Raw genomic sequence first — 26857 nt, forward strand, 5'->3', positions numbered from 1 at the left:
ACTTTGGCAATAACAGAACCGTACGAATCAACAGATAATTTCTCAAATGTGTAGATAACACTGTGGCGAAGCAGTGAGATTTCCGAAATTTGTAAATGAAAGTTTAGCTTTTCGTATTGAAAAGGAAAAGTACTCTTGATTACCTTATTTCTCGCAGCCGATTGTCGTACTTCTCCTGTCATATCGGCCCCACCGCCGAGCGGCAGCGAGCGGCAGTCGAGCAAAGTCGGGCCAAGTCGACACACGATGAAGTGAAATCAATCCACTTAGCTGGAACGAGGCAGGAGACGAGGAGATACTACCTGTGCCGCGACACGTGGCAATTTCGAGGATCGAATGGTCTTGAACACATACTATTGCGCTACGCAAAAATGACAAATCCTCCTGCGGTCGCCAGGAATCGAACCCGGATTAACTGCTTGGGAAGCAACCATGCTGACCGTTACACCACCACCGCATTGCGCTGCATTCTTCCTGTGTCGCGGTGCGTTGCCGCCCCTGCTGCCACCAGAGGCTCAAGCGACCCTGCTGCAGGCCCTCTGCCCTCCAGCACATCGGAACGCGGTGCCACGTTGCTTCCAGGGCGATGCACTGTAACTAGACGCAGCATTGACTTCCGCCGAGAAATCGACCATTTCATGCACGGCATGGTGGGAAAACAATTCTGAAATTAGAACTTCTTAGTGAGGCTGCGGTGGCGAGTATTCCTGTATGCCTCGGTGGCGCAGTGGGCTGCGCGTGTCATTATCTTAAGGGCGTACGTTCTATCCTCAACTCAGCCATCTCATTTTCTCTCCACGACGGTGAAAGGCACAGCATAGCTTTTGCGAGGTAAGGCCGTATTTGCCGTTTATTACCACCTAGGCTACTTTGCGTCAACGTGTGTTTGTTTCCAGTTATTACTAATTACAGTTTTGCTAGTTGCACTCGAGACTGAAAGCGATGTTTGCCTAGTATGACTTGCGCGCTTTGGGAGTGAGTAAGCGGGATCGTGGTGGCGGACAGAGTTCAGCGTTGGCGCCAGATTCGGCCCTAAAGTTGCGTGGAGGAGAAGTATTTCTGGACGCATACACACGTAGTGGATCGTTGAGGTATGTCCGGTATGGTTTAGTGGCTAGGATACCTGGCTTTCACCCAGGAGGCCCGGGTTCGATTCCCGGTACCTGAACGTGAATTTTCGGGGCTGAGATGAGAAAACTTCTCCCGGCCGTTTTTCGTCTTCGTGGAGCTGCTGCTCTGGGTTCCAGGTATAAGGTGAGAGAAAGTCAAGAAAAAGAGATACATCCTTACGTTAATGGCGGGGCCGTTTTGAAGGGAGAGGAGACGGTTTTGCGGTTTTGGACTGCTGATGCGACAGTGTTGCATTGCCCGTTAGCTCAGTGGGCTATAGCGTCGAGCTAGTAACGCGTAGGTCATGGGTTCCATCCCTCCACGGGCCATTCCATTTTCTCCCCTAATAGGAAATGCTGTCTCCTGCGAGACTCTGCCAGGCAGATTCTAATTGATGTGCACATCCAGCTAGAAGTCTGAACGTTTCGCTAAGGGGTTGCCAACGGCCAGCTCACTTTCGATTAATGAAGTTAAGCAGACGTTTGCGTGGTTAGTGAGTGGATGGGTGATCGTCCGGGAACTGTGCGTGCTATTGGACCCTTTCATTTGAACCCCCCCCCCCTCCTCCTCTTGTGCTACAGTGTTGACGTGCTATGATGCCTCCCTAAGCAATTTAAATTACGTTAACGAACATATGATCCAAAATTTAACTAGGCTGTTTGCAAAAAGAGCGCAAGGAAAGTGCAAGAACGACTTTGGCAATAACAGAACCGTACGAATCAACAGATAATTTCTCAAATGTGTAGATAACACTGTGGCGAAGCAGTGAGATTTCCGAAATTTGTAAATGAAAGTTTAGCTTTTCGTATTGAAAAGGAAAAGTACTCTTGATTACCTTATTTCTCGCAGCCGATTGTCGTACTTCTCCTGTCATATCGGCCCCACCGCCGAGCGGCAGCGAGCGGCAATCGAGCAAAGTCGGGCCAAGTCGACACACGATGAAGTGAAATCAATCCACTTAGCTGGAACGAGGCAGGAGACGAGGAGATACTACCTGTGCCGCGACACGTGGCAATTTCGAGGATCGAATGGTCTTGAACACATACTATTGCGCTACGCAAAAATGACAAATCCTCCTGCGGTCGCCAGGAATCGAACCCGGATTAACTGCTTGGGAAGAAACCATGCTGACCGTTACACCACCACCGCATTGCGCTGCTTTCTTCCTGTGTCGCGGTGCGTTGCCGCCCCTGCTGCCACCAGAGGCTCAAGCGACCCTGCTGCAGGCCCTCTGCCCTCCAGCACATCGGAACGCGGTGCCACGTTGCTTCCAGGGCGATGCACTGTAACTAGACGCAGCATTGACTTCCGCCGAGAAATCGACCATTTCATGCACGGCATGGTGGGAAAACAATTCTGAAATTAGAACTTCTTAGTGAGGCTGCGGTGGCGAGTATTCCTGTATGCCTCGGTGGCGCAGTGGGCTGCGCGTGTCATTATCTTAAGGGCGTACGTTCTATCCTCAACTCAGCCATCTCATTTTCTCTCCACGACGGTGAAAGGCACAGCATAGCTTTTGCGAGGTAAGGCCGTATTTGCCGTTTATTACCACCTAGGCTACTTTGCGTCAACGTGTGTTTGTTTCCAGTTATTACTAATTACAGTTTTGCTAGTTGCACTCGAGACTGAAAGCGATGTTTGCCTAGTATGACTTGCGCGCTTTGGGAGTGAGTAAGCGGGATCGTGGTGGCGGACAGAGTTCAGCGTTGGCGCCAGATTCGGCCCTAAAGTTGCGTGGAGGAGAAGTATTTCTAGACGCATACACACGTAGTGGATCGTTGAGGTATGTCCGGTGTGGTTTAGTGGCTAGGATACCTGGCTTTCACCCAGGAGGCCCGGGTTCGATTCCCGGTACCTGAACGTTTATTTTCGGGGCTGAGATGAGAAAACTTCTCACGGCCGTTTTTCGTCTTCGTGGAGCTGCTGCTCTGGGTTCCAGGTATAAGGTGAGAGAAAGTCAAGAAAAAGAGATACATCCTTACGTTAATGGCGGGGCCGTTTTGAAGGGAGAGGAGACGGTTTTGCGGTTTTGGACTGCTGATGCGACAGTGTTGCATTGCCCGTTAGCTCAGTGGGCTATAGCGTCGAGCTAGTAACGCGTAGGTCATGGGTTCCATCCCTCCACGGGCCATTCCATTTTCTCCCCTAATAGGAAATGCTGTCTCCTGCGAGACTCTGCCAGGCAGATTCTAAATGATGTGCACATCCAGCTAGAAGTCTGAACGTTTCGCTAAGGGGTTGCCAACGGCCAGCTCACTTTCGATTAATGAAGTTAAGCAGACGTTTGCGTGGTTAGTGAGTGGATGGGTGATCGTCCGGGAACTGTGCGTGCTATTGGACCCTTTCATTTCAACCCCCCCCCCTCCTCCTCTTGTGCTACAGTGTTGACGTGCTATGATGCCTCCCTAAGCAATTTAAATTACGTTAACGAACATATGATCCAAAATTTAACTAGGCTGTTTGCAAAAAGAGCGCAAGGAAAGTGCAAGAACGACTTTGGCAATAACAGAACCGTACGAATCAACAGATAATTTCTCAAATGTGTAGATAACACTGTGGCGAAGCAGTGAGATTTCCGAAATTTGTAAATGAAACTTTAGCTTTTCGTATTGAAAAGGAAAAGTACTCTTGATTACCTTATTTCTCGCAGCCGATTGTCGTACTTCTCCTGTCATATCGGCCCCACCGCCGAGCGGCAGCGAGCGGCAATCGAGCAAAGTCGGGCCAAGTCGACACACGATGAAGTGAAATCAATCCACTTAGCTGGAACGAGGCAGGAGACGAGGAGATACTACCTGTGCCGCGACACGTGGCAATTTCGAGGATCGAATGGTCTTGAACACATACTATTGCGCTACGCAAAAATGACAAATCCTCCTGCGGTCGCCAGGAATCGAACCCGGATTAACTGCTTGGGAAGAAACCATGCTGACCGTTACACCACCACCGCATTGCGCTGCATTCTTCCTGTGTCGCGGTGCGTTGCCGCCCCTGCTGCCACCAGAGGCTCAAGCGACCCTGCTGCAGGCCCTCTGCCCTCCAGCACATCGGAACGCGGTGCCACGTTGCTTCCAGGGCGATGCACTGTAACTAGACGCAGCATTGACTTCCGCCGAGAAATCGACCATTTCATGCACGGCATGGTGGGAAAACAATTCTGAAATTAGAACTTCTTAGTGAGGCTGCGGTGGCGAGTATTCCTGTATGCCTCGGTGGCGCAGTGGGCTGCGCGTGTCATTATCTTAAGGGCGTACGTTCTATCCTCAACTCAGCCATCTCATTTTCTCTCCACGACGGTGAAAGGCACAGCATAGCTTTTGCGAGGTAAGGCCGTATTTGCCATTTATTACCACCTAGGCTACTTTGCGTCAACGTGTGTTTGTTTCCAGTTATTACTAATTACAGTTTTGCTAGTTGCACTCGAGACTGAAAGCGATGTTTGCCTAGTATGACTTGCGCGCTTTGGGAGTGAGTAAGCGGGATCGTGGTGGCGGACAGAGTTCAGCGTTGGCGCCACATTCGGCCCTAAAGTTGCGTGGAGGAGAAGTATTTCTGGACGCATACACACGTAGTGGATCGTTGAGGTATGTCCGGTATGGTTTAGTGGCCAGTCTGGCCTCGGCGGCCGTGCCGTGCGGATGTGCTGTGTTTACGTCGCCGCTGCTGTTGGCCGAGCGCTGTTTGTGGTGAGTTAAACGCTGTAGAGCGTTTCTCTTCTATCTGTCGACGATTCGCTCTTGAAAGTGGTAATGGCTGAATTAGTACGAAAAGATACGTTGAAATTTGTCTTCGACAACCATTTCGCGAGACCTACCTCATTTGAAATAGAGAGATTTCTTGAGGAGACAGTACAGTTAACGGGTGATGATATTATTGGCATTCATTCATCGATCTGCAGTAGTACGGTGTATTTGAAGCTCAGGTGTGCGACTAAATGTGACCAAGTTGTTGAATCCTGTGGAGGTACTTTCAAGTTTAAGCATTCTGATGGCAATGTGGGCGAGGTTAAAGTTTCTCATGCTGGTTTTGGTGTGAGGACCGTTCGCGTTTTCGAACTGCCATTTGAGATAACTGCTGAACAAATTAATTCCGTTTTGAAGCCTTATGGAACTATCATTAGTAATGTTGCCGAGCGGTGGTCCTCTGCACATAAATTTCAAGTTTTAAACGGTGTTCGACAGATCAAAATCGATATGGTCAAGCATATCCCGTCTTATGTCAGTGTCTGTGGCTACAGAGCTATCGTGATATACGAGGGGCAACCGCGAACATGCGCGGGTTGTGGTTCTGCAGGACACGTTCGTGCTCAGTGCCTGCAAAGGCGCGTAACACAAATACCGACCGGAGAGGCAGGAGTCCCACACGCCATGTCACAGCTACCGCTGACATACGTTGCGGCGGTGCGCACGAACTCGTCCACGACCAAAGCGACCGAGGGACCTGCTTCCGAGGGCGACTTAATTGACTGTCAAATGGCCATCACCGAACCGGAAGCCGGCCAGGAGGTCATCGTTCCTGCACAACCAGCACAACAAGACCATTGCCCCTCAGCCGATGTTGCGCGTAACAGCTCTCCGGCAGGCTCCCTGAACATAACTGTCGCTGGTGAGAACCATTCAGCGGCTGGTCTCGACGGTATAGTAGCAGCAGATAGACAAATCGACAATCATACCAAGGACACTAAGAAGCGCAGGATTGCTCACCAGGGAGCGGCCGAAACTGCCCCTGTCATGCGAGACAAGATCAAACAGGTGAAACAAAAAATGACCGACGTCCCACCAGCACCACAGGACGGTAATCGCAAACCGTTGAAGAAGTCGCGGACAGGAGCATCATCCGACAGTGGCACTGACGACCTTGTGTTCTCCGCGTCTACACAGCCGACTCCAAAGAGTGACATAGTACCTGAGCCGCAACCTACAGACGCTTGCCCCCGACTCAAGGAGAATCGAAACGACACTCGTTCCCCACACTGGGCTGATGCTCACGACGATGAGGATCAAGATCAAGACATGACGGAAGACAATGCTGCACCGGACCTTCGACTTAGCGGAGGGGACTCTAACCAACAGCGACGCCCCTCCTCACGAGGAACGGGCACTGATGATGACGCCGATTTCTATTAACTGAACATTCGATCATTAGTAGAGACAAAATATATCTAGATCCGTAGGACGATAGGCAGTCAGTTCTTTTACACACTTACGTTCAAGCAAATTTGGCGGGCTTACAAGCTTACCGGATTGCAACATTAAATATTAATAAGATCCGGAGTGCACTGAATTTGCGGAATCTCCAGGACGTTGTCTATGCAGCCGACATCGATATCGTATTGTTACAAGAAGTGACAGATATTGACCTAGAGCACATACCGGGCTATAACGCTATTGTAAACCCCAGTAGCAATAACGAACTTGGAACGGCTATATTATATAAAGAAGGTATACTAATCCGCAACGTTGAGAAACTACCCAACTGTAGAGGTATAGCTGGCACCGTCAATGACACCCGAATCATTAATATCTATGCACCTTCCGGATCTGGTAACAGACAGCGGCGAGCCGTCTTCTTCAAAGAAGAGATAGTTCCACTGTTCGGAACGGGTCATGATCACATAATATTTGCCGGGGATTTTAACTGTGTTATCCGTCCGAAAGACCAAACGCCGAACTTTACTAAATCACTGGAGCTTGAAACCATCATCACTGAGTTGGGACTTATTGACACGTGGGAACATCAGCATGGTGACGCGCCCGGTTTCACACACGTCACTAGCCATTCTGCGAGCCGTTTAGACCGGATCTATACAACAGCTGGTTTGAAGTCCAATGTGCTACACTCCGAAATCTGGCCCACCATATTTTCTGATCATGCCGCGTATATTTGTACCATCAATTTAGCGAAACAAGGCACCTACAAAGCCAGGGGACAGTGGAAACTTAATGTTGCTCATTTATTAGATCCGGCGTGCCGCGTAGCATTTAACAATACGTGGGACGACTGTGAAAAACGTTTCCCGCAGTACAACTCGCCGCTCATTTGGTGGATCAAGTGCGCCAAACCTGCTATAACGAAAACCTTGAAACGCTACTCTCGCGAGAAGGCTGCCTGGCAAAAGGCAACTGTGGAATTTTATTTTCAGTGCCTCCGTGACTTGCATAAGCCGGATGTGACGATAATAGACAATTATGCACAAATTAAACGAATACAAGCAAAACTATTGACTTTAAAACGACAACAACTTCAGGGTTGCCGCATTAGGACTCGTTTGCAAAACACCGTTCCGAACGAAGCGACCTCCATGTATCATGTGATACACGAAAATAAACGGAACATTAGGAAAATAATTACTAAACTGACAACCACTGATGGTCGATTATTGACCAAACAGTGCGAGATCAAGGACGAAATCTACAAGCATTATACAGAATTGTTGGCCACCACACCAACGGATGACGTGGCGCAAAGGGAAGTCATCGACGGGATAACAGGTAGACTCAGTTCGGATGCAGCCGGCACCCTCACTACCGCCATAACGGAGGACGAAGTCGTGGACGCCATACTGAGAGGTCCAAAGAACAAATCACCCGGACCTGATGGACTACCTGCAGAACTGTATCAAATTTTTCGACAAAAAATGGCGACGAAGCTGACGTGCATATGCAATGAACTCATGAATCCCAGTGCCCCCCTCCCAGAAGAGTTCTGTGAGGGGACGGTGGTCCTGGTCCCCAAAAAGCCAGGAGGCAAGGGAATTGGTAATCTTCGACCTATCACCTTATTGAACGGCGATTACAAAATCTTCGCCCGCGTCATCATGCAACGGCTGCACTCCGTAATTACTACGGTTACAGGATCCTACCAATCGTGTGTTGGCAAGCATAGAAAGATATATCAGACCTTAAGTGATTACAGGGATGTCATTTCCATAGCGGCGACTTGCAGACTCCGATGCGCCATCGTATCACTCGACTTCGAACAAGCATTCGACAGAGTGAGCCATTCTTACCTTTTCAGTGTAATGCGGAAAATGAATTTTCCTCCGAATTTTTTAGCCATGCTCAACTCCGTGCTCACGAATGGTACCTCTAAAATCCAGATCAATGGACAACTCAGTAGCCCCATCAAAGTTCGTAGCTCGGTACGACAAGGTTGCCCAATGTCCATGGTATTGTTTGCAATAGCAATCGAACCGCTCCTGTTCAATTTAAACAAGGTTCTGCAAGGATTACACATACACGACCACAAAGTCACGTGTAAATCATACGCTGATGATGTCGGTTTCATAGTCAGGAGTAACCAAGAACTAGACTCTGCGCTCCAAATTACGAAGAAGTATGAACTTGCTTCCGGCGCTAAAATAAATATGGCGAAGTCTGGAATTTTGCCGATCGGCCGCGGAGATGACATTGGAGCTCGAGAACACCTGAAACGCCTTGACACACTGAAAAGCCTCGGCATAGTATACACGCGCCATATCCGACGAACAGTTGCTATCAACTACAGGCGCATTTTGACGAACATGCGGGCGTGCCTCCACCAACACAGTCTACGGAATCTGGACGCTATGCAGAAGGTACAGCTCGCCAATACCTATATCACGTCCAAAGTGAACTACGTCGCCCAAATATTGCCATTACCACCAGCAATAGCGAAACGGATGCTGGCAGCGCTCGGCCATTATGTTAGTAGGGGTCATATTTTCAAAATTAAATATGAAACGCTGACGTTACCAGCCAACAAAGGTGGTCTCAATCTTACCGATATCTACTGTAAAGCACAGGCACTGTATATTTGCAAGACATACCGACTGTGGAAAGAATCGCCGAGTAATCTAGTGGGTCATCTTCTGAATGAAATACTCCCGTTCAGTCTGGATCCGCCTATCGACGTGCACCACCTCCCGACGGAGCTTTCGCACCTCAAACATTTTCTCATTGAATACAGCTACCTTCCGAGAACGCTTTTCCACAACGGTACGCCAACAGTCAAAGACGTGTACAAGACCATGATTGACGGAAAACCCAGAAACAGCATCGAGGGGAAACTTCACCAGTATGACTGGAATACGATTTGGAAGAATATTCATGATCCCCGATTACCGACTAAGGTGAGAGCCGTATGGTACTTTGCTGTTAATAGAAAACTGCCGACGAACTCTAAGTTGCACGCCATACATCTGGCAGAAACGCCAAACTGCACTACCTGCAACGTCCTCGATACCGAGGAACACAGGTTTACATGTGATACGATCAGCGACGTATGGTGCTGCATTCGGCGCATGCTAGCAATTATACTCAGAACTTCCGATAATGCCATCACACCGACTCACCTCCTCAATCCTGAGGGCGTCCCCTACCCCAATACTAAAAGAAATGCTGCCAATTGGTTGATGGGACATTCAGTTTTCTATGTTCTCACACAAGAAGACCGGAGCGAAGAAGATTTTATGACATTTCTGCGCATTCAGCATCATCAGCTTGAACAAATACGAGATTATAGATTGAAATATGCTAATTTTCTCAAGAGAATCTTGGTGTAGAAACCAAACCAATCTCGATGAAAAAAAAAAAAAAAAAAAAAAAAAAAAAAAAAAAAAAAAAAAAAAAAAAAAAAAATTGATAAGACATAAAAAAAAAAAAAAAAAAGTGCTTTAGAAAAAAAAGTGGTAGAGCAATTTAACTCAAAAAAAACAAAAAAAAAATGGATAAGGCATAAAAATAAAAAAAAAAGTGGCAGAGCGCTGGTCTAGTAAACCAGAGAAAAAAAAAAAAAAAAAAAAAAAAAAAAAAAAAAAAAAAAAAAAAAAAAAAAAAAAAAGTGGTAGAGTGTCTGCTTCGCATGCAGAAAAAAAAAAAAAAAAAAAAAAAAAAAAAAAAAAAAAAAAAAAAAAAAAAAGTGGCTAGGATACCTGGCTTTCACCCAGGAGGCCCGGGTTCGATTCCCGGTACCTGAACGTGAATTTTCGGGGCTGAGATGAGAAAACTTCTCACGGCCGTTTTTCGTCTTCGTGGAGCTGCTGCTCTGGGTTCCAGGTATAAGGTGAGAGAAAGTCAAGAAAAAGAGATACATCCTCACGTTAATGGCGGGGCCGTTTTGAAGGGAGAGGAGACGGGATTGCGGTTTTGGACTGCTGATGCGACAGTGTTGCATTGCCCGTTAGCTCAGTGGGCTATAGCGTCGTGCTAGTAACGCGTAGGTCATGGGTTCCATCCCTCCACGGGCCATTCCATTTTCTCCCCTAATAGGAAATGCTGTCCCCTGCGAGACTCTGCCAGGCAGATTCTAATTGATGTGCACATCCAGCTAGAAGTCTGAACGTTTCGCTAAGGGGTTGCCAACGGCCAGCTCACTTTCGATTAATGAAGTTAAGCAGACGTTTGCGTGGTTAGTGAGTGGATGGGTGATCGTCCGGGAACTGTGCGTGCTATTGGACCCTTTCATTTCAACCCCCCCCTCCTCCTCTTGTGCTACAGTGTTGACGTGCTATGATGCCTCCCTAAGCAATTTAAATTACGTTAACGAACATATGATCCAAAATTTAACTAGGCTGTTTGCAAAAAGAGCGCAAGGAAAGTGCAAGGACGACTTTGGCAATAACAGAACCATACCAATCAACAGATAATTTCTCAAATGTGTAGATAACACTGTGGCGAAGCAGTGAGATTTCCGAAATTTCTAAATGAAAGTTTAGCTTTTCGTATTGAAAAGGAAAAGTACTCTTGATTACCTTATTTCTCGCAGCCGATTGTCGTACTTCTCCTGTCATATCGGCCCCACCGCCGAGCGGCAGCGAGCGGCAATCGAGCAAAGTCGGGCCAAGTCGACACACGATGAAGTGAAATCAATCCACTTAGCTGGAACGAGGCAGGAGACGAGGAGATACTACCTGTGCCGCGACACGTGGCAATTTCGAGGATCGAATGGTCTTGAACACATACTATTGCGCTACGCAAAAATGACAAATCCTCCTGCGGTCGCCAGGAATCGAACCCGGATTAACTGCTTGGGAAGAAACCATGCTGACCGTTACACCACCACCGCATTGCGCTGCATTCTTCCTGTGTCGCGGTGCGTTGCCGCCCCTGCTGCCACCAGAGGCTCAAGCGACCCTGCTGCAGGCCCTCTGCCCTCCAGCACATCGGAACGCGGTGCCACGTTGCTTCCAGGGCGATGCACTGTAACTAGACGCAGCATTGACTTCCGCCGAGAAATCGACCATTTCATGCACGGCATGGTGGGAAAACAATTCTGAAATTAGAACTTCTTAGTGAGGCTGCGGTGGCGAGTATTCCTGTATGCCTCGGTGGCGCAGTGGGCTGCGCGTGTCATTATCTTAAGGGCGTACGTTCTATCCTCAACTCAGCCATCTCATTTTCTCTCCACGACGGTGAAAGGCACAGCATAGCTTTTGCGAGGTAAGGCCGTATTTGCCGTTTATTACCACCTAGGCTACTTTGCGTCAACGTGTGTTTGTTTCCAGTTATTACTAATTACAGTTTTGCTAGTTGCACTCGAGACTGAAAGCGATGTTTGCCTAGTATGACTTGCGCGCTTTGGGAGTGAGTAAGCGGGATCGTGGTGGCGGACAGAGTTCAGCGTTGGCGCCACATTCGGCCCTAAAGTTGCGTGGAGGAGAAGTATTTCTGGACGCATACACACGTAGTGGATCGTTGAGGTATGTCCGGTATGGTTTAGTGGCTAGGATACCTGGCTTTCACCCAGGAGGCCCGGGTTCGATTCCCGGTACCTGAACGTGAATTTTCGGGGCTGAGATGAGAAAACTTCTCACGGCCGTTTTTCGTCTTCGTGGAGCTGCTGCTCTGGGTTCCAGGTATAAGGTGAGAGAAAGTCAAGAAAAAGAGATACATCCTCACGTTAATGGCGGGGCCGTTTTGAAGGGAGAGGAGACGGTTTTGCGGTTTTGGACTGCTGATGCGACAGTGTTGCATTGCCCGTTAGCTCAGTGGACTATAGCGTCGTGCTAGTAACGCGTAGGTCATGGGTTCCATCCCTCCACGGGCCATTCCATTTTCTCCCCTAATAGGAAATGCTGTCTCCTGCGAGACTCTGCCAGGCAGATTCTAAATGATGTGCACATCCAGCTAGAAGTCTGAACGTTTCGCTAAGGGGTTGCCAACGGCCAGCTCACTTTCGATTAATGAAGTTAAGCAGACGTTTGCGTGGTTAGTGAGTGGATGGGTGATCGTCCGGGAACTGTGCGTGCTATTGGACCCTTTCATTTCAACCCCCCCCCCTCTCCTCCTCTTGTGCTACAGTGTTGACGTGCTATGATGCCTCCCTAAGCAATTTAAATTACGTTAACGAACATATGATCCAAAATTTAACGTGGCTGTTTGCAAAAAGAGCGCAAGGAAAGTGCAAGAACGACTTTGGCAATAACAGAACCGTACGAATCAACAGATAATTTCTCAAATGTGTAGATAACACTGTGGCGAAGCAGTGAGATTTCCGAAATTTGTAAATGAAAGTTTAGCTTTTCGTATTGAAAAGGAAAAGTACTCTTGATTACCTTATTTCTCGCAGCCGATTGTCGTACTTCTCCTGTCATATCGGCCCCACCGCCGAGCGGCAGCGAGCGGCAATCGAGCAAAGTCGGGCCAAGTCGACACACGATGAAGTGAAATCAATCCACTTAGCTGGAACGAGGCAGGAGACGAGGAGATACTACCTGTGCCGCGACACGTGGCAATTTCGAGGATCGAATGGTCTTGAACACATACTTTTGCGCTACGCAAAAATGACAAATCCTCCTGCGGTCGCCAGGAATCGAACCCGGATTAACTGCTTGGGAAGAAACCATGCTGACCGTTACACCACCACCGCATTGCGCTGCATTCTTCCTGTGTCGCGGTGCGTTGCCGCCCCTGCTGCCACCAGAGGCTCAAGCGACCCTGCTGCAGGCCCTCTGCCCTCCAGCACATCGGAACGCGGTGCCACGTTGCTTCCAGGGCGATGCACTGTAACTAGACGCAGCATTGACTTCCGCCGAGAAATCGACCATTTCATGCACGGCATGGTGGGAAAACAATTCTGAAATTAGAACTTCTTAGTGAGGCTGCGGTGGCGAGTATTCCTGTATGCCTCGGTGGCGCAGTGGGCTGCGCGTGTCATTATCTTAAGGGCGTACGTTCTATCCTCAACTCAGCCATCTCATTTTCTCTCCACGACGGTGAAAGGCACAGCATAGCTTTTGCGAGGTAAGGCCGTATTTGCCGTTTATTACCACCTAGGCTACTTTGCGTCAACGTGTGTTTGTTTCCAGTTATTACTAATTACAGTTTTGCTAGTTGCACTCGAGACTGAAAGCGATGTTTGCCTAGTATGACTTGCGCGCTTTGGGAGTGAGTAAGCGGGATCGTGGTGGCGGACAGAGTTCAGCGTTGGCGCCACATTCGGCCCTAAAGTTGCGTGGAGGAGAAGTATTTCTGGACGCATACACACGTAGTGGATCGTTGAGGTATGTCCGGTATGGTTTAGTGGCTAGGATACCTGGCTTTCACCCAGGAGGCCCGGGTTCGATTCCCGGTACCTGAACGTGAATTTTCGGGGCTGAGATGAGAAAACTGCTCACGGCCGTTTTTCGTCTTCGTGGAGCTGCTGCTCTGGGTTCCAGGTATAAGGTGAGAGAAAGTCAAGAAAAAGAGATACATCCTTACGTTAATGGCGGGGCCGTTTTGAAGGGAGAGGAGACGGTTTTGCGGTTTTGGACTGCTGATGCGACAGTGTTGCATTGCCCGTTAGCTCAGTGGGCTATAGCGTCGAGCTAGTAACGCGTAGGTCATGGGTTCCATCCCTCCACGGGCCATTCCATTTTCTCCCCTAATAGGAAATGCTGTCTCCTGCGAGACTCTGCCAGGCAGATTCTAAATGATGTGCACATCCAGCTAGAAGTCTGAACGTTTCGCTAAGGGGTTGCCAACGGCCAGCTCACTTTCGATTAATGAAGTTAAGCAGACGTTTGCGTGGTTAGTGAGTGGATGGGTGATCGTCCGGGAACTGTGCGTGCTATTGGACCCTTTCATTTCAACCCCCCCCCCCTCCTCCTCTTGTGCTACAGTGTTGACGTGCTATGATGCCTCCCTAAGCAATTTAAATTACGTTAACGAACATATGATCCAAAATTTAACTAGGCTGTTTGCAAAAAGAGCGCAAGGAAAGTGCAAGAACGACTTTGGCAATAACAGAACCGTACGAATCAACAGATAATTTCTCAAATGTGTAGATAACACTGTGGCGAAGCAGTGAGATTTCCGAAATTTGTAAATGAAAGTTTAGCTTTTCGTATTGAAAAGGAAAAGTACTCTTGATTACCTTATTTCTCGCAGCCGATTGTCGTACTTCTCCTGTCATATCGGCCCCACCGCCGAGCGGCAGCGAGCGGCAATCGAGCAAAGTCGGGCCAAGTCGACACACGATGAAGTGAAATCAATCCACTTAGCTGGAACGAGGCAGGAGACGAGGAGATACTACCTGTGCCGCGACACGTGGCAATTTCGAGGATCGAATGGTCTTGAACACATACTATTGCGCTACGCAAAAATGACAAATCCTCCTGCGGTCGCCAGGAATCGAACCCGGATTAACTGCTTGGGAAGAAACCATGCTGACCGTTACACCACCACCGCATTGCGCTGCATTCTTCCTGTGTCGCGGTGCGTTGCCGCCCCTGCTGCCACCAGAGGCTCAAGCGACCCTGCTGCAGGCCCTCTGCCCTCCAGCACATCGGAACGCGGTGCCACGTTGCTTCCAGGGCGATGCACTGTAACTAGACGCAGCATTGACTTCCGCCGAGAAATCGACCATTTCATGCACGGCATGGTGGGAAAACAATTCTGAAATTAGAACTTCTTAGTGAGGCTGCGGTGGCGAGTATTCCTGTATGCCTCGGTGGCGCAGTGGGCTGCGCGTGTCATTATCTTAAGGGTGTACGTTCTATCCTCAACTCAGCCATCTCATTTTCTCTCCACGACGGTGAAAGGCACAGCATAGCTTTTGCGAGGTAAGGCCGTATTTGCCGTTTATTACCACCTAGGCTACTTTGCGTCAACGTGTGTTTGTTTCCAGTTATTACTAATTACAGTTTTGCTAGTTGCACTCGAGACTGAAAGCGATGTTTGCCTAGTATGACTTGCGCGCTTTGGGAGTGAGTAAGCGGGATCGTGGTGGCGGACAGAGTTCAGCGTTGGCGCCAGATTCGGCCCTAAAGTTGCGTGGAGGAGAAGTATTTCTGGACGCATACACACGTAGTGGATCGTTGAGGTATGTCCGGTATGGTTTAGTGGCTAGGATACCTGGCTTTCACCCAGGAGGCCCGGGTTCGATTCCCGGTACCTGAACGTGAATTTTCGGGGCTGAGATGAGAAAACTGCTCACGGCCGTTTTTCGTCTTCGTGGAGCTGCTGCTCTGGGTTCCAGGTATAAGGTGAGAGAAAGTCAAGAAAAAGAGATACATCCTTACGTTAATGGCGGGGCCGTTTTGAAGGGAGAGGAGACGGTTTTGCGGTTTTGGACTGCTGATGCGACAGTGTTGCATTGCCCGTTAGCTCAGTGGGCTATAGCGTCGAGCTAGTAACGCGTAGGTCATGGGTTCCATCCCTCCACGGGCCATTCCATTTTCTCCCCTAATAGGAAATGCTGTCTCCTGCGAGACTCTGCCAGGCAGATTCTAAATGATGTGCACATCCAGCTAGAAGTCTGAACGTTTCGCTAAGGGGTTGCCAACGGCCAGCTCACTTTCGATTAATGAAGTTAAGCAGACGTTTGCGTGGTTAGTGAGTGGATGGGTGATCGTCCGGGAACTGTGCGTGCTATTGGACCCTTTCATTTCAACCCCCCCCTCCTCCTCTTGTGCTACAGTGTTGACGTGCTATGATGCCTCCCTAAGCAATTTAAATTACGTTAACGAACATATGATCCAAAATTTAACTAGGCTGTTTGCAAAAAGAGCGCAAGGAAAGTGCAAGGACGACTTTGGCAATAACAGAACCATACCAATCAACAGATAATTTCTCAAATGTGTAGATAACACTGTGGCGAAGCAGTGAGATTTCCGAAATTTCTAAATGAATGTTTAGCTTTTCGTATTGAAAAGGAAAAGTACTCTTGATTACCTTATTTCTCGCAGCCGATTGTCGTACTTCTCCTGTCATATCGGCCCCACCGCCGAGCGGCAGCGAGCGGCAATCGAGCAAAGTCGGGCCAAGTCGACACACGATGAAGTGAAATCAATCCACTTAGCTGGAACGAGGCAGGAGACGAGGAGATACTACCTGTGCCGCGACACGTGGCAATTTCGAGGATCGAATGGTCTTGAACACATACTATTGCGCTACGCAAAAATGACAAATCCTCCTGCGGTCGCCAGGAATCGAACCCGGATTAACTGCTTGGGAAGAAACCATGCTGACCGTTACACCACCACCGCATTGCGCTGCATTCTTCCTGTGTCGCGGTGCGTTGCCGCCCCTGCTGCCACCAGAGGCTCAAGCGACCCTGCTGCAGGCCCTCTGCCCTCCAGCACATCGGAACGCGGTGCCACGTTGCTTCCAGGGCGATGCACTGTAACTAGACGCAGCATTGACTTCCGCCGAGAAATCGACCATTTCATGCACGGCATGGTGGGAAAACAATTCTGAAATTAGAACTTCTTAGTGAGGCTGCGGTGGCGAGTATTCCTGTATGCCTCGGTGGCGCAGTGGGCTGCGCGTGTCATTATCTTAAGGGCGTACGTTCTATCCTCAACTCAGCCATCTCATTTTCTCTCCACGACGGTGAAAGGCACAGCATAGCTTTTGCGAGGTAAGGCCGTATTTGCCGTTTATTACCACCTAGGCTACTTTGCGTCAACGTGTGTTTGTTTCCAGTTATTACTAATTACAGTTTTGCTAGTTGCACTCGAGACTGAAAGCGATGTTTGCCTAGTATGACTTGCGCGCTTTGGGAGTGAGTAAGCGGGATCGTGGTGGCGGACAGAGTTCAGCGTTGGCGCCAGATTCGGCCCTAAAGTTGCGTGGAGGAGAAGTATTTCTGGACGCATACACACGTAGTGGATCGTTGAGGTATGTCCGGTATGGTTTAGTGGCTAGGATACCTGGCTTTCACCCAGGAGGCCCGGTTTCGATTCCCGGTACCTGAACGTGAATTTTCGGGGCTGAGATGAGAAAACTTCTCACGGCCGTTTTTCGTCTTCGTGGAGCTGCTGCTCTGGGTTCCAGGTATAAGGTGAGAGAAAGTCAAGAAAAAGAGATACATCCTCACGTTAATGGCGGGGCCGTTTTGAAGGGAGAGGAGACGGTTTTGTGGTTTTGGACTGCTGATGCGACAGTGTTGCATTGCCCGTTAGCTCAGTGGACTATAGCGTCGTGCTAGTAACGCGTAGGTCATGGGTTCCATCCCTCCACGGGCCATTCCATTTTCTCCCCTAATAGGAAATGCTGTCTCCTGCGAGACTCTGCCAGGCAGATTCTAAATGATGTGCACATCCAGCTAGAAGTCTGAACGTTTCGCTAAGGGGTTGCCAACGGCCAGCATACTTTCGATTAATGAAGTTAAGCAGACGTTTGCGTGGTTAGTGAGTGGATGGGTGATCGTCCGGGAACTGTGCGTGCTATTGGACCCTTTCATTTCAACCCCCCCCCCCCTCCTCCTCTTGTGCTACAGTGTTGACGTGCTATGATGCCTCCCTAAGCAATTTAAATTACGTTAACGAACATATGATCCAAAATTTAACTAGGCTGTTTGCAAAAAGAGCGCAAGGAAAGTGCAAGAACGACTTTGGCAATAACAGAACCGTACGAATCAACAGATAATTTCTCAAATGTGTAGATAACACTGTGGCGAAGCAGTGAGATTTCCGAAATTTGTAAATGAAAGTTTAGCTTTTCGTATTGAAAAGGAAAAGTACTCTTGATTACCTTATTTCTCGCAGCCGATTGTCGTACTTCTCCTGTCATATCGGCCCCACCGCCGAGCGGCAGCGAGCGGCAATCGAGCAAAGTCGGGCCAAGTCGACACACGATGAAGTGAAATCAATCCACTTAGCTGGAACGAGGCAGGAGACGAGGAGATACTACCTGTGCCGCGACACGTGGCAATTTCGAGGATCGAATGGTCTTGAACACATACTATTGCGCTACGCAAAAATGACAAATCCTCCTGCGGTCGCCAGGAATCGAACCCGGATTAACTGCTTGGGAAGAAACCATGCTGACCGTTACACCACCACCGCATTGCGCTGCATTCTTCCTGTGTCGCGGTGCGTTGCCGCCCCTGCTGCCACCAGAGGCTCAAGCGACCCTGCTGCAGGCCCTCTGCCCTCCAGCACATCGGAACGCGGTGCCACGTTGCTTCCAGGGCGATGCACTGTAACTAGACGCAGCATTGACTTCCGCCGAGAAATCGACCATTTCATGCACGGCATGGTGGGAAAACAATTCTGAAATTAGAACTTCTTAGTGAGGCTGCGGTGGCGAGTATTCCTGTATGCCTCGGTGGCGCAGTGGGCTGCGCGTGTCATTATCTTAAGGGCGTACGTTCTATCCTCAACTCAGCCATCTCATTTTCTCTCCACGACGGTGAAAGGCACAGCATAGCTTTTGCGAGGTAAGGCCGTATTTGCCGTTTATTACCACCTAGGCTACTTTGCGTCAACGTGTGTTTGTTTCCAGTTATTACTAATTACAGTTTTGCTAGTTGCACTCGAGACTGAAAGCGATGTTTGCCTAGTATGACTTGCGCGCTTTGGGAGTGAGTAAGCGGGATCGTGGTGGCGGACAGAGTTCAGCGTTGGCGCCACATTCGGCCCTAAAGTTGCGTGGAGGAGAAGTATTTCTGGACGCATACACACGTAGTGGATCGTTGAGGTATGTCCGGTATGGTTTAGTGGCTAGGATACCTGGCTTTCACCCAGGAGGCCCGGGTTCGATTCCCGGTACCTGAACGTGAATTTTCGGGGCTGAGATGAGAAAACTTCTCACGGCCGTTTTTCGTCTTCGTGGAGCTGCTGCTCTGGGTTCCAGGTATAAGGTGAGAGAAAGTCAAGAAAAAGAGATACATCCTCACGTTAATGGCGGGGCCGTTTTGAAGGGAGAGGAGATGGTTTTGCGGTTTTGGACTGCTGATGCGACAGTGTTGCATTGCCCGTTAGCTCAGTGGGCTATAGCGTCGTGCTAGTAACGCGTAGGTCATGGGTTCCATCCCTCCACGGGCCATTCCATTTTCTCCCCTAATAGGAAATGCTGTCTCCTGCGAGACTCTGCCAGGCAGATTCTAAATGATGTGCACATCCAGCTAGAAGTCTGAACGTTTCGCTAAGGGGTTGCCAACGGCCAGCTCACTTTCGATTAATGAAGTTAAGCAGACGTTTGCGTGGTTAGTGAGTGGATGGGTGATCGTCCGGGAACTGTGCGTGCTATTGGACCCTTTCATTTCAACCCCCCCCCCCCCTCCTCCTCTTGTGCTACAGTGTTGACGTGCTATGATGCCTCCCTAAGCAATTTAAATTACGTTAACGAACATATGATCCAAAATTTAACTAGGCTGTTTGCAAAAAGAGCGCAAGGAAAGTGCAAGAACGACTTTGGCAATAACAGAACCGTACGAATCAACAGATAATTTCTCAAATGTGTAGATAACACTGTGGCGAAGCAGTGAGATTTCCGAAATTTGTAAATGAAAGTTTAGCTTTTCGTATTGAAAAGGAAAAGTACTCTTGATTACCTTATTTCTCGCAGCCGATTGTCGTACTTCTCCTGTCATATCGGCCCCACCGCCGAGCGGCAGCGAGCGGCAATCGAGCAAAGTCGGGCCAAGTCGACACACGATGAAGTGAAATCAATCCACTTAGCTGGAACGAGGCAGGAGACGAGGAGATACTACCTGTGCCGCGACACGTGGCAATTTCGAGGATCGAATGGTCTTGAACACATACTATTGCGCTACGCAAAAATGACAAATCCTCCTGCGGTCGCCAGGAATCGAACCCGGATTAACTGCTTGGGAAGCAACCATGCTGACCGTTACACCACCACCGCATTGCGCTGCATTCTTCCTGTGTCGCGGTGCGTTGCCGCCCCTGCTGCCACCAGAGGCTCAAGCGACCCTGCTGCAGGCCCTCTGCCCTCCAGCACATCGGAACGCGGTGCCACGTTGCTTCCAGGGCGATGCACTGTAACTAGACGCAGCATTGACTTCCGCCGAGAAATCGACCATTTCATGCACGGCATGGTGGGAAAACAATTCTGAAATTAGAACTTCTTAGTGAGGCTGCGGTGGCGAGTATTCCTGTATGCCTCGGTGGCGCAGTGGGCTGCGCGTGTCATTATCTTAAGGGCGTACGTTCTATCCTCAACTCAGCCATCTCATTTTCTCTCCACGACGGTGAAAGGCACAGCATAGCTTTTGCGAGGTAAGGCCGTATTTGCCGTTTATTACCACCTAGGCTACTTTGCGTCAACGTGTGTTTGTTTCCAGTTATTACTAATTACAGTTTTGCTAGTTGCACTCGAGACTGAAAGCGATGTTTGCCTAGTATGACTTGCGCGCTTTGGGAGTGAGTAAGCGGGATCGTGGTGGCGGACAGAGTTCAGCGTTGGCGCCAGATTCGGCCCTAAAGTTGCGTGGAGGAGAAGTATTTCTGGACGCATACACACGTAGTGGATCGTTGAGGTATGTCCGGTATGGTTTAGTGGCTAGGATACCTGGCTTTCACCCAGGAGGCCCGGGTTCGATTCCTGGTACCTGAACGTGAATTTTCGGGGCTGAGATGAGAAAACTTCTCACGGCCGTTTTTCGTCTTCGTGGAGCTGCTGCTCTGGGTTCCAGGTATAAGGTGAGAGAAAGTCAAGAAAAAGAGATACATCCTCACGTTAATGGCGGGGCCGTTTTGAAGGGAGAGGAGACGGTTTTGTGGTTTTGGACTGCTGATGCGACAGTGTTGCATTGCCCGTTAGCTCAGTGGGCTATAGCGTCGTGCTAGTAACGCGTAGGTCATGGGTTCCATCCCTCCACGGGCCATTCCATTTTCTCCCCTAATAGGAAATGCTGTCTCCTGCGAGACTCTGCCAGGCAGATTCTAAATGATGTGCACATCCAGCTAGAAGTCTGAACGTTTCGCTAAGGGGTTGCCAACGGCCAGCTCACTTTCGATTAATGAAGTTAAGCAGACGTTTGCGTGGTTAGTGAGTGGATGGGTGATCGTCCGGGAACTGTGCGTGCTATTGGACCCTTTCATTTCAACCCCCCCCCCCCCTCCTCCTCTTGTGCTACAGTGTTGACGTGCTATGATGCCTCCCTAAGCAATTTAAATTACGTTAACGAACATATGATCCAAAATTTAACTAGGCTGTTTGCAAAAAGAGCGCAAGGAAAGTGCAAGAACGACTTTGGCAATAACAGAACCGTACGAATCAACAGATAATTTCTCAAATGTGTAGATAACACTGTGGCGAAGCAGTGAGATTTCCGAAATTTGTAAATGAAAGTTTAGCTTTTCGTATTGAAAAGGAAAAGTACTCTTGATTACCTTATTTCTCGCAGCCGATTGTCGTACTTCTCCTGTCATATCGGCCCCACCGCCGAGCGGCAGCGAGCGGCAATCGAGCAAAGTCGGGCCAAGTCGACACACGATGAAGTGAAATCAATCCACTTAGCTGGAACGAGGCAGGAGACGAGGAGATACTACCTGTGCCGCGACACGTGGCAATTTCGAGGATCGAATGGTCTTGAACACATACTATTGCGCTACGCAAAAATGACAAATCCTCCTGCGGTCGCCAGGAATCGAACCCGGATTAACTGCTTGGGAAGCAACCATGCTGACCGTTACACCACCACCGCATTGCGCTGCATTCTTCCTGTGTCGCGGTGCGTTGCCGCCCCTGCTGCCACCAGAGGCTCAAGCGACCCTGCTGCAGGCCCTCTGCCCTCCAGCACATCGGAACGCGGTGCCACGTTGCTTCCAGGGCGATGCACTGTAACTAGACGCAGCATTGACTTCCGCCGAGAAATCGACCATTTCATGCACGGCATGGTGGGAAAACAATTCTGAAATTAGAACTTCTTAGTGAGGCTGCGGTGGCGAGTATTCCTGTATGCCTCGGTGGCGCAGTGGGCTGCGCGTGTCATTATCTTAAGGGCGTACGTTCTATCCTCAACTCAGCCATCTCATTTTCTCTCCACGACGGTGAAAGGCACAGCATAGCTTTTGCGAGGTAAGGCCGTATTTGCCGTTTATTACCACCTAGGCTACTTTGCGTCAACGTGTGTTTGTTTCCAGTTATTACTAATTACAGTTTTGCTAGTTGCACTCGAGACTGAAAGCGATGTTTGCCTAGTATGACTTGCGCGCTTTGGGAGTGAGTAAGCGGGATCGTGGTGGCGGACAGAGTTCAGCGTTGGCGCCAGATTCGGCCCTAAAGTTGCGTGGAGGAGAAGTATTTCTGGACGCATACACACGTAGTGGATCGTTGAGGTATGTCCGGTATGGTTTAGTGGCTAGGATACCTGGCTTTCACCCAGGAGGCCCGGGTTCGATTCCTGGTACCTGAACGTGAATTTTCGGGGCTGAGATGAGAAAACTTCTCACGGCCGTTTTTCGTCTTCGTGGAGCTGCTGCTCTGGGTTCCAGGTATAAGGTGAGAGAAAGTCAAGAAAAAGAGATACATCCTCACGTTAATGGCGGGGCCGTTTTGAAGGGAGAGGAGACGGTTTTGTGGTTTTGGACTGCTGATGCGACAGTGTTGCATTGCCCGTTAGCTCAGTGGGCTATAGCGTCGTGCTAGTAACGCGTAGGTCATGGGTTCCATCCCTCCACGGGCCATTCCATTTTCTCCCCTAATAGGAAATGCTGTCTCCTGCGAGACTCTGCCAGGCAGATTCTAAATGATGTGCACATCCAGCTAGAAGTCTGAACGTTTCGCTAAGGGGTTGCCAACGGCCAGCTCACTTTCGATTAATGAAGTTAAGCAGACGTTTGCGTGGTTAGTGAGTGGATGGGTGATCGTCCGGGAACTGTGCGTGCTATTGGACCCTTTCATTTCAACCCCCCCCCCCTCCTCCTCTTGTGCTACAGTGTTGACGTGCTATGATGCCTCCCTAAGCAATTTAAATTACGTTAACGAACATATGATCCAAAATTTAACTAGGCTGTTTGCAAAAAGAGCGCAAGGAAAGTGCAAGAACGACTTTGGCAATAACAGAACCGTACGAATCAACAGATAATTTCTCAAATGTGTAGATAACACTGTGGCGAAGCAGTGAGATTTCCGAAATTTGTAAATGAAAGTTTAGCTTTTCGTATTGAAAAGGAAAAGTACTCTTGATTACCTTATTTCTCGCAGCCGATTGTCGTACTTCTCCTGTCATATCGGCCCCACCGCCGAGCGGCAGCGAGCGGCAATCGAGCAAAGTCGGGCCAAGTCGACACACGATGAAGTGAAATCAATCCACTTAGCTGGAACGAGGCAGGAGACGAGGAGATACTACCTGTGCCGCGACACGTGGCAATTTCGAGGATCGAATGGTCTTGAACACATACTATTGCGCTACGCAAAAATGACAAATCCTCCTGCGGTCGCCAGGAATCGAACCCGGATTAACTGCTTGGGAAGCAACCATGCTGACCGTTACACCACCACCGCATTGCGCTGCATTCTTCCTGTGTCGCGGTGCGTTGCCGCCCCTGCTGCCACCAGAGGCTCAAGCGACCCTGCTGCAGGCCCTCTGCCCTCCAGCACATCGGAACGCGGTGCCACGTTGCTTCCAGGGCGATGCACTGTAACTAGACGCAGCATTGACTTCCGCCGAGAAATCGACCATTTCATGCACGGCATGGTGGGAAAACAATTCTGAAATTAGAACTTCTTAGTGAGGCTGCGGTGGCGAGTATTCCTGTATGCCTCGGTGGCGCAGTGGGCTGCGCGTGTCATTATCTTAAGGGCGTACGTTCTATCCTCAACTCAGCCATCTCATTTTCTCTCCACGACGGTGAAAGGCACAGCATAGCTTTTGCGAGGTAAGGCCGTATTTGCCGTTTATTACCACCTAGGCTACTTTGCGTCAACGTGTGTTTGTTTCCAGTTATTACTAATTACAGTTTTGCTAGTTGCACTCGAGACTGAAAGCGATGTTTGCCTAGTATGACTTGCGCGCTTTGGGAGTGAGTAAGCGGGATCGTGGTGGCGGACAGAGTTCAGCGTTGGCGCCAGATTCGGCCCTAAAGTTGCGTGGAGGAGAAGTATTTCTGGACGCATACACACGTAGTGGATCGTTGAGGTATGTCCGGTATGGTTTAGTGGCTAGGATACCTGGCTTTCACCCAGGAGGCCCGGGTTCGATTCCTGGTACCTGAACGTGAATTTTCGGGGCTGAGATGAGAAAACTTCTCACGGCCGTTTTTCGTCTTCGTGGAGCTGCTGCTCTGGGTTCCAGGTATAAGGTGAGAGAAAGTCAAGAAAAAGAGATACATCCTCACGTTAATGGCGGGGCCGTTTTGAAGGGAGAGGAGACGGTTTTGTGGTTTTGGACTGCTGATGCGACAGTGTTGCATTGCCCGTTAGCTCAGTGGGCTATAGCGTCGTGCTAGTAACGCGTAGGTCATGGGTTCCATCCCTCCACGGGCCATTCCATTTTCTCCCCTAATAGGAAATGCTGTCTCCTGCGAGACTCTGCCAGGCAGATTCTAAATGATGTGCACATCCAGCTAGAAGTCTGAACGTTTCGCTAAGGGGTTGCCAACGGCCAGCTCACTTTCGATTAATGAAGTTAAGCAGACGTTTGCGTGGTTAGTGAGTGGATGGGTGATCGTCCGGGAACTGTGCGTGCTATTGGACCCTTTCATTTCAACCCCCCCCCCCCTCCTCCTCTTGTGCTACAGTGTTGACGTGCTATGATGCCTCCCTAAGCAATTTAAATTACGTTAACGAACATATGATCCAAAATTTAACTAGGCTGTTTGCAAAAAGAGCGCAAGGAAAGTGCAAGAACGACTTTGGCAATAACAGAACCGTACGAATCAACAGATAATTTCTCAAATGTGTAGATAACACTGTGGCGAAGCAGTGAGATTTCCGAAATTTGTAAATGAAAGTTTAGCTTTTCGTATTGAAAAGGAAAAGTACTCTTGATTACCTTATTTCTCGCAGCCGATTGTCGTACTTCTCCTGTCATATCGGCCCCACCGCCGAGCGGCAGCGAGCGGCAATCGAGCAAAGTCGGGCCAAGTCGACACACGATGAAGTGAAATCAATCCACTTAGCTGGAACGAGGCAGGAGACGAGGAGATACTACCTGTGCCGCGACACGTGGCAATTTCGAGGATCGAATGGTCTTGAACACATACTATTGCGCTACGCAAAAATGACAAATCCTCCTGCGGTCGCCAGGAATCGAACCCGGATTAACTGCTTGGGAAGCAACCATGCTGACCGTTACACCACCACCGCATTGCGCTGCATTCTTCCTGTGTCGCGGTGCGTTGCCGCCCCTGCTGCCACCAGAGGCTCAAGCGACCCTGCTGCAGGCCCTCTGCCCTCCAGCACATCGGAACGCGGTGCCACGTTGCTTCCAGGGCGATGCACTGTAACTAGACGCAGCATTGACTTCCGCCGAGAAATCGACCATTTCATGCACGGCATGGTGGGAAAACAATTCTGAAATTAGAACTTCTTAGTGAGGCTGCGGTGGCGAGTATTCCTGTATGCCTCGGTGGCGCAGTGGGCTGCGCGTGTCATTATCTTAAGGGCGTACGTTCTATCCTCAACTCAGCCATCTCATTTTCTCTCCACGACGGTGAAAGGCACGGCATAGCTTTTGCGAGGTAAGGCCGTATTTGCCGTTTATTACCACCTAGGCTACTTTGCGTCAACGTGTGTTTGTTTCCAGTTATTACTAATTACAGTTTTGCTAGTTGCACTCGAGACTGAAAGCGATGTTTGCCTAGTATGACTTGCGCGCTTTGGGAGTGAGTAAGCGGGATCGTGGTGGCGGACAGAGTTCAGCGTTGGCGCCAGATTCGGCCCTAAAGTTGCGTGGAGGAGAAGTATTTCTGGACGCATACACACGTAGTGGATCGTTGAGATATGTCCGGTATGGTTTAGTGGCTAGGATACCTGGCTTTCACCCAGGAGGCCCGGGTTCGATTCCCGGTACCTGAACGTGAATTTTCGGGGCTGAGATGAGAAAACTTCTCACGGCCGTTTTTCGTCTTCGTGGAGCTGCTGCTCTGGGTTCCAGGTATAAGGTGAGAGAAAGTCAAGAAAAAGAGATACATCCTCACGTTAATGGCGGGGCCGTTTTGAAGGGAGAGGAGACGGTTTTGCGGTTTTGGACTGCTGATGCGACAGTGTTGCATTGCCCGTTAGCTCAGTGGGCTATAGCGTCGTGCTAGTAACGCGTAGGTCATGGGTTCCATCCCTCCACGGGCCATTCCATTTTCTCCCCTAATAGGAAATGCTGTCTCCTGCGAGACTCTGCCAGGCAGATTCTAAATGATGTGCACATCCAGCTAGAAGTCTGAACGTTTCGCTAAGGGGTTACCAACGGCCAGCTCACTTTCGATTAATGAAGTTAAGTAGACGTTTGCGTGGTTAGTGAGTGGATGGGTGATCGTCCGGGAACTGTGCGTGCTATTGGTCCCTTTCATTTCAACCCCCCCCCCCCCTCCTCCTCTTGTGCTACAGTGTTGACGTGCTATGATGCCTCCCTAAGCAATTTAAATTACGTTAAC

At 49.5% G+C, this 26857-nt stretch overlaps 11 non-coding genes across 11 annotated transcripts; all 11 read left to right on the plus strand.

The window, feature by feature from the left end:
* The first annotated feature begins 1096 nt into the window (after nucleotides 1–1096).
* Nucleotides 1097–1168, plus strand: Trnae-uuc. Its single transcript has one exon. It is a non-coding gene; the product is annotated as a tRNA-Glu (tRNA).
* A 1730-nt stretch (nucleotides 1169–2898) lies between these two features.
* Trnae-uuc lies at nucleotides 2899–2970 on the plus strand. Its single transcript has one exon. It is a non-coding gene; the product is annotated as a tRNA-Glu (tRNA).
* An 8823-nt stretch (nucleotides 2971–11793) lies between these two features.
* Nucleotides 11794–11865, plus strand: Trnae-uuc. The gene has a single exon. It is a non-coding gene; the product is annotated as a tRNA-Glu (tRNA).
* Nucleotides 11866–13596: 1731 nt separating this feature from the next.
* Nucleotides 13597–13668, plus strand: Trnae-uuc. The gene has a single exon. It is a non-coding gene; the product is annotated as a tRNA-Glu (tRNA).
* A 1730-nt stretch (nucleotides 13669–15398) lies between these two features.
* On the plus strand, nucleotides 15399–15470 carry Trnae-uuc. Its single transcript has one exon. It is a non-coding gene; the product is annotated as a tRNA-Glu (tRNA).
* A 1727-nt stretch (nucleotides 15471–17197) lies between these two features.
* Nucleotides 17198–17269, plus strand: Trnae-uuc. The gene has a single exon. It is a non-coding gene; the product is annotated as a tRNA-Glu (tRNA).
* A 1731-nt stretch (nucleotides 17270–19000) lies between these two features.
* Nucleotides 19001–19072, plus strand: Trnae-uuc. The gene has a single exon. It is a non-coding gene; the product is annotated as a tRNA-Glu (tRNA).
* Nucleotides 19073–20804: 1732 nt separating this feature from the next.
* On the plus strand, nucleotides 20805–20876 carry Trnae-uuc. The gene has a single exon. It is a non-coding gene; the product is annotated as a tRNA-Glu (tRNA).
* Nucleotides 20877–22608: 1732 nt separating this feature from the next.
* Nucleotides 22609–22680, plus strand: Trnae-uuc. Its single transcript has one exon. It is a non-coding gene; the product is annotated as a tRNA-Glu (tRNA).
* A 1730-nt stretch (nucleotides 22681–24410) lies between these two features.
* Nucleotides 24411–24482, plus strand: Trnae-uuc. The gene has a single exon. It is a non-coding gene; the product is annotated as a tRNA-Glu (tRNA).
* A 1731-nt stretch (nucleotides 24483–26213) lies between these two features.
* Nucleotides 26214–26285, plus strand: Trnae-uuc. Its single transcript has one exon. It is a non-coding gene; the product is annotated as a tRNA-Glu (tRNA).
* Nucleotides 26286–26857: the final 572 nt, after the last annotated feature.

Source organism: Schistocerca piceifrons, chromosome 8, assembly GCF_021461385.2.
Source record: "Schistocerca piceifrons isolate TAMUIC-IGC-003096 chromosome 8, iqSchPice1.1, whole genome shotgun sequence".
NCBI lineage: Eukaryota > Metazoa > Arthropoda > Insecta > Orthoptera > Acrididae > Schistocerca > Schistocerca piceifrons.